Source organism: Branchiostoma lanceolatum, chromosome 5 (assembly GCF_035083965.1).
Source record: "Branchiostoma lanceolatum isolate klBraLanc5 chromosome 5, klBraLanc5.hap2, whole genome shotgun sequence".
Lineage (NCBI taxonomy): Eukaryota > Metazoa > Chordata > Leptocardii > Amphioxiformes > Branchiostomatidae > Branchiostoma > Branchiostoma lanceolatum.
Window position 1 is genome coordinate 25,424,103 of NC_089726.1, and position 6,165 is coordinate 25,430,267.

Here is a 6,165-nt window from a genome sequence, read left to right on the forward strand (position 1 = left end):
AGAGCACTGCACGAAATGGCCACGTATCCTGACGGATCCGACGTACCCGGATCGGGCCACATGGCATTTCCGAGCGAATCCGGACAAATCCCAGTTCACTGATCGGATACCGAGGTGCCCGCAGATCCGACACATTCCGACGTCGTATTACTCCGGATCCGTGATGCGCCTCGGATACCCGAAGCTATTTGCGCGGATCCCTCGTTTTCTTTAAATATTTGGAATGTTCGGATTGTTTGTATGTCGGTAATTACTTCGGCTCCTGACAAATGAATGCACACTACTACTGCACGGCATGATCTCAGATCCTGACGAATCCGGAATCGCACATCATAGCAGACACGGAAAGTTTCCGATTGGATCCGATGAACCTCAGATCCGACAATTCCGGCGCCGTATACGTCTGGATCCTTCATTCGTTTCGGGTACAGATACGGAACGTTTCCGAGCAAATTCGGACAAATACCAGGAACACCTCAGATCCAGCAATTCCGATGCTGTATACGTCTGGATACGTTTCGGGTACAGACAGAATATCTACTCGGATCTTTCATTTTTTTATGTATTTGCCAATATGTTAGAAGTTCAGATTATTTGCAAGTCATGAGCTGTCTCGGATCCTGACGTATACGGAACACGGATTCGTGTCGGATATCCAAATTACCCACAAGACACTTCTGGGCGCGACAAACGTTAACGGTTTTCTTTCGGTTAACAGCACAGACAAGAACGGCGTGTCGTCACCTTCTGTGCTTGACATGGCATCGCCAGAGTCTACCATGGTCGACCATGTACCAGTGATTTTTGAGTGGCTTGAGAGTCGAAGGGAATTAGGTGTAAACTCAAACGCACGGAATCCAGTTGTCTTCTTCGTGCATGCAATATTCATCGCCCCCCTCCCCCCTTGTAAAGCTGGTCGGGAGTTGATTCATCATATAGAGGGACTGCCCTTTGGTAAGTACAAATTGAAAAATTGCTGTTTCTAACTAGTTTTAGCGTCCGTTATCCTCCTATTTTATCATCGCATTCGCATGACCATAAGAATTCTCCAGCCGACCTGCCCTTTTACGGCGTTAGGATCTAGGAAATTTAAAATTTCAATTTGTTCATTCTTGCCAATGGTCAGCAGACATGTGTGTCTGGTTAACGTTTCAGGTACAAAATAGCAAGCAGTTGAGGGAAAGATAATTAAAGATATGGAAGGGAGGAAAATGTCATAAGTATTATATTTGTCCCACAAAGATCCCACAGTTTGTGGATAGTGAACTAGAACTTATAAGGAGGCAGTAGTGTGCTTCAGTGATTATTTCATTCAGTTATAGCCGTGCATGTTTGATCGATATCATATTCAAGTTATAGATGTAAGTTTTACGTAGTCAATTCAACGATGCCCAAATTCATGTTTTTTACACATGTGAGTATGTGATATGTTTAATATTTGTCATTGTTTCCCTTTATATATATATATCCAGTACATCATCGGCAGATACTTCCTTCACAAATGCAGCACATATTGTGAGGACCTTGGCTGGGAACAAAGCAATCAACTGTCAGATGTTCAGCTGCTGAGTACCTCAGGCTCCATCGGTAAGGCTTAAGTCCATCATCGGTACACTTCAATGTTAGCTGAGACAGGCATAATGGATATCCATTGTCCCGTGTTTTTTGTTAGCTGCTGTGATGAAACGAAGCCCATGTCAAAATCATGTGACATGTTCCTTAAATGCGGGAATTGATATCTATTAATCATTTGGTTTTATCATATAGGAACTGGTTCATCACAAGATGGACTCCAAACTGAGTCCAACATGCAGATACAGAAGAAATCAGCCTTGCCTGTACCTTACCAAGAGTGCATGGAAGAAGTGGACTCAGATGTAGTCAGAGAATGGGGAGAGGACGATTATACACATGCAGTTCCACGGCATATGCTACTTACGTTTAAAATGTGGCGTGTCATCATGGGAGTTTTTCAGACAGTATAATGTTACATTCTATTTTCAACCTCTGTATTTGAAATAATTGTATCTGATGGCTTTTAGACGAAGAGCTGGCCACAAATAAGGCTTTTATTACTTTAGTGGAATATTTAGAACATGTAGATAATTTTGGTCCAAGGGCACTATACAGTAGTAAATATTACCACAATGTTGTGATGGTGTTAATTGTAATACATTTCATAATTTTTCAGAACATTGTGCTTGCACAACCCCAATTTACCGACATTAACCTGCATATGCAGTAGTGCTTTGAGTATGTGGATGTCCCTCAGCCTGTCTCAAACGAAATGGATTATTTAGCCACATAGTACTTCCGTATTGTATTGTATTTGATAGTTTTTGAACTTAGAAATACATTATGTTGAAATATGAAATAATGCATATGTTACATACAGGCTTTCCCAAACTTCCTGTCATTCAAAATGATGTTTTGGGTATAGTAAAATTAGGAATGCAAGCACTTCCGTTACGGATTCGTTGTTGGGTCCACCTTTATCCGTCAGTATTCACCATTTTCCTCATAATACAGAAAAATCCCTGTACGTATCCGTCAGGATCTGTGGCATCTCCGTACAGTTTACGGCTCCGTATTCGTCGAAAATACCTTATTTCGGATTCCTCCGGAAATATTCCATATCCCGGTGCGGAAATAGTCGGATACGTTACACGAATCCACCTGTATCCGTCAGTATCCGTCAGTATCCGACAAAAATACAGAAAATCCCTGTACATATCCGTCAGGATCTGTGGCATTTCCGTACAGTGAACGGCTCCGTATTCGTCGAAAATACCTTATTTCGGATTCCTCCGGAAATATTCCATATCCCGGTGCGGAAATAGTCGGATACGTTACACGAATCCGCCGGTATCCGTCAGTATCCGTCAGTATCCGACAAATATACAGAAAAATCCCGTTACGTATACGCCGGGAAACGAGGCCATTTCGTGCAGTGGAGGGTCACCGAAACGTCGGTTGAATAAATCCCTTGGTTGTCAAAAAATAGTATTTTTATTCAGTGACTTACGAACCTGATGAAAATATTCACAGGTATGATGTATCATTCCCAAATTTATAGGGAGTGATGTACATGTCAAGTTTTATAAGTCCTGTAATTTTGGTGACGTTAAGACGTAATGTGACGTAATTGTGACGTCATAGATGTGATTTTATTGGCTAAATAGAGAATTCCCTTAAAGGAAACCAAAGCAATTTTAGGATCCCAAAAATCGTATTTTGAAAGTCAAATTTATTTAGTAATTTCTATACATGATAAATTCAAACAACACTATCACAATGTATGGCAACGTCCATGATGCAAAAATATGACGTTTTTGACGTGGGAACCCACTGAAAATCATGGCCGAAGTTTTTGTAGGCTCGCGAAACTAAGGGGATCATCGTACGGCATGATTTTGCGCGGTTTTAAAATCCTAAAAGTATGAAGTTATTAAGCAAATGTGCTAAACAATGTTAGTAAATGTCACTACAATAAAGATTTCAGCATCTTTTCAATTTCCATTTTTGGGGCCCTAATATTGCTTTGGTTGCCTTTAACATCTAAAGGTATTAAACAAAATAGTATGTAGTGTTTATTTTAAGGTATACCAAGACATATCACGTAATTGGTTACTACGTTGACGTCAAAATGACGTCATCAAATGACGTCACGTGTTGTTAGCGACCCCTAGGGATCCGCCATCTTGGATCGGCCATTTTGAAATTTTCAAAAATACTTTTTTCCACTTATGACCGCAAAAAACGCAAATGTTTCTGTTAAAGAAAATGCCACGTAGTGACGATTTTGAAAGCAAAAAAGCTTATTGATACCTTAAATAGTGTAATGATCCGCCATCATGGATTTTGACCGATTACGTCATCAAAGTAGCAAAAATTATGAATATTAAATCATGAAAGTTACATCTAATTACATCTGATAATAAACATGTAGGAAAAGTAGTTTGGTTGAGCAAGAAAACCTAAGAAATATCATTGTTTTAAAAAAAATCAGTGATTTTTGCATAAAATGCCTTTCAGAAACCCGTTGCCATGGCAACACGAAAAATGATAAACTTATACTATTATCATAATATTGTTGCCAACTAAATTTTAGGAAAAGTCAACAAGTTTGGTAGTCCTAGCATATGGCGTTCGGCAGTTATACGATGTCAAAGTTGGCGCGGGCACTTTTACCCCACCCCCAGTCTTGATAGGGTTAAAGAGCACCCATTCCAATTACGGGGCCTCAAAAGATTGTTATTTTTCGTCACTACCTCCCCGAGTCGGGAGTGGGTAATTTGCGCGCCTGCTGCCTTCCTTGGATGTGGTAGCCGTTTCTCAGGCTCCCTCTCCGGAACCGAACCCTGATTCCCCGTCACCCGTTGCCACCATGGTAGGCACAGAACCTACCATCGAAAGTTGATAGGGCAGACATTCGAAGACCGTGCGATCGGGAGAGGACCGCCGCGGCCGCGGGCAGGGCGCCGAGCGCCGCCGAGTCCGTCGCTACCGTGAGGTGGGAACGCGCCATGGAGATGGCCGCGAACCCTCGGGAGCCTGAGCGCAGAACTCCCGGCCACACCTGACCGTTGCTTCCCTCAACGCCCGAACCGTCCGTCAGGAACTGTCCCGCACTCTCACGACCGGACGCATCCGCTGGCAAGGCGGACGGCCGGGTCTCGAACCGCCAAGTCTGCAAGGCGTACTCGCATGCAGACGGAAGGGGCTAGCCGTCGCCGTTGGGTCCGCCGCTTGCTCACCTCGAGGGCCTGCCCCGGCGCTGGTTCCGGACGCCCGTCGGCACGCCCGTCCTCGCCCGCAGGAGCGGAGGAGCAGACGCCTTCCAAGCCGGTTGTCGACCTCTGGCTGCCCTCGCGGGGAGTGCCAGCCTGGTCAGCAGGGGAGAAAATCGACTGGTGAGAGTGTGCGATTGCTCGCCGTGGATTCCCGAGCTAGTCAAAAAACGACCACTCTCTCAAGGTAGGTTAAGCGATCCACGACATGGCCAGACAGACAGGAAAAAACACCGCAAGTCGGCCACGGGGTAGGCCCCGGGGGCAACAGGCGACCGCCCCCGCCGGCAAGGGGAGACCCGTCCCGGTCGACCCCATTGCTCAGCCGACCGGTCCAATCCCTCCACCCTGGGCCCGGCCCCACACCAGACGCGTCCTGATCGTTCGCTTGGCGGGCCAAGGGCTCCCTCCTGGGCGGTCGGAGTCGGGCGGGTGAGACGCTCACTCCCCCCGCCGACCGCCGCCCCGGCGCCCGAAGCCAAGTCCGATGAGGCGGTCGGCGGGACAAACTCATCGGACGACCCCGTCTTTCCTCCGTGCAGGGGTCTTGCCCGTGCCAAGCCGGCACCGCTCGCACCCTCCCGGACTCGTTAGCCCCAAGCAGTCTTCCGTTACGGTCTCTAGAAAAGATGTTGCCTAGTCAAAAAACGACCACTCTTCACAAGGTAGGATCAGCGACCTACACCTTGGTCAGCCACCCTGACGAAATCCAAAAGTCGGGGCAGGCCGGAAAGTCGCATGCCATCGTGTAGCAGACGGTCTCAGGAGCAAAGAAACACCAAACGCGGTCCGCCCGGCGGCTTCCGGCGGCCGAAACGGGCTCGAGAACCGGCTGCCCTATGGTTAAAAGATAGCTAATAGTTAAGAGATGGTAGGAATTTGATAGTCATCGAAGGAAGTTGGTGCCAACCAAGCGCTTTACGGGACCCGGGACCGTTCATAGATGGAACGGCGCCTGCCCTCCTGCGGCGACGGACCTGCCGCTGAGTATGACGGCCGAAGCCGGCCGCCGCCCGGCCTCTCACGGCCGCCAAGGCGTCGGGAACGGCCCGACAATGCTTAATTGCGTCAACACCGGGCTACGCCGTGGTTTGGCCGGTGTTTCCCTTTTTCGCTCCGACCGCTAAAGTGTTAAACTTTTATTCAAAAAAAATAATTTTATATATATATCTACATTGAAGTTCCCACAACAATCTACCAGGCCGGGCGAGGGTCTGGAAGTGGGACGCATATTTCTAAAGCTATAACGTTAGGGATTTTTGTTTGTTTGTATTGCATACCCGGCAAAAACCGCCTCATGGCGTAACGAACCAGTTTTGTACTTAAAACTGCAAGCTCCATATCCAGACAGATTCATTTGATGCACTTAACCCGG

At 46.6% G+C, this 6,165-nt stretch overlaps 1 long non-coding RNA gene across 2 annotated transcripts in view; it reads left to right on the plus strand.

Moving 5' to 3' along the window:
* LOC136435841 (uncharacterized) overlaps positions 1-2,397 on the plus strand; it is a 3,592-nt gene extending 1,195 nt beyond the window's left edge. Inside the window, exons 1-3 of one of the 2 annotated variants that reach the window (XR_010755969.1) lie at positions 1-954; positions 1,473-1,587; positions 1,768-2,397. The exon at positions 1-954 is cut by the window's left edge and continues 1,183 nt beyond it. This is a non-coding gene — a long non-coding RNA (uncharacterized lncRNA). Of the gene's footprint in view, positions 1,588-1,767 lie in introns of both variants that reach the window. The other variant, XR_010755968.1, reaches the window with a different exon arrangement.
* Positions 2,398-6,165: the final 3,768 nt, after the last annotated feature.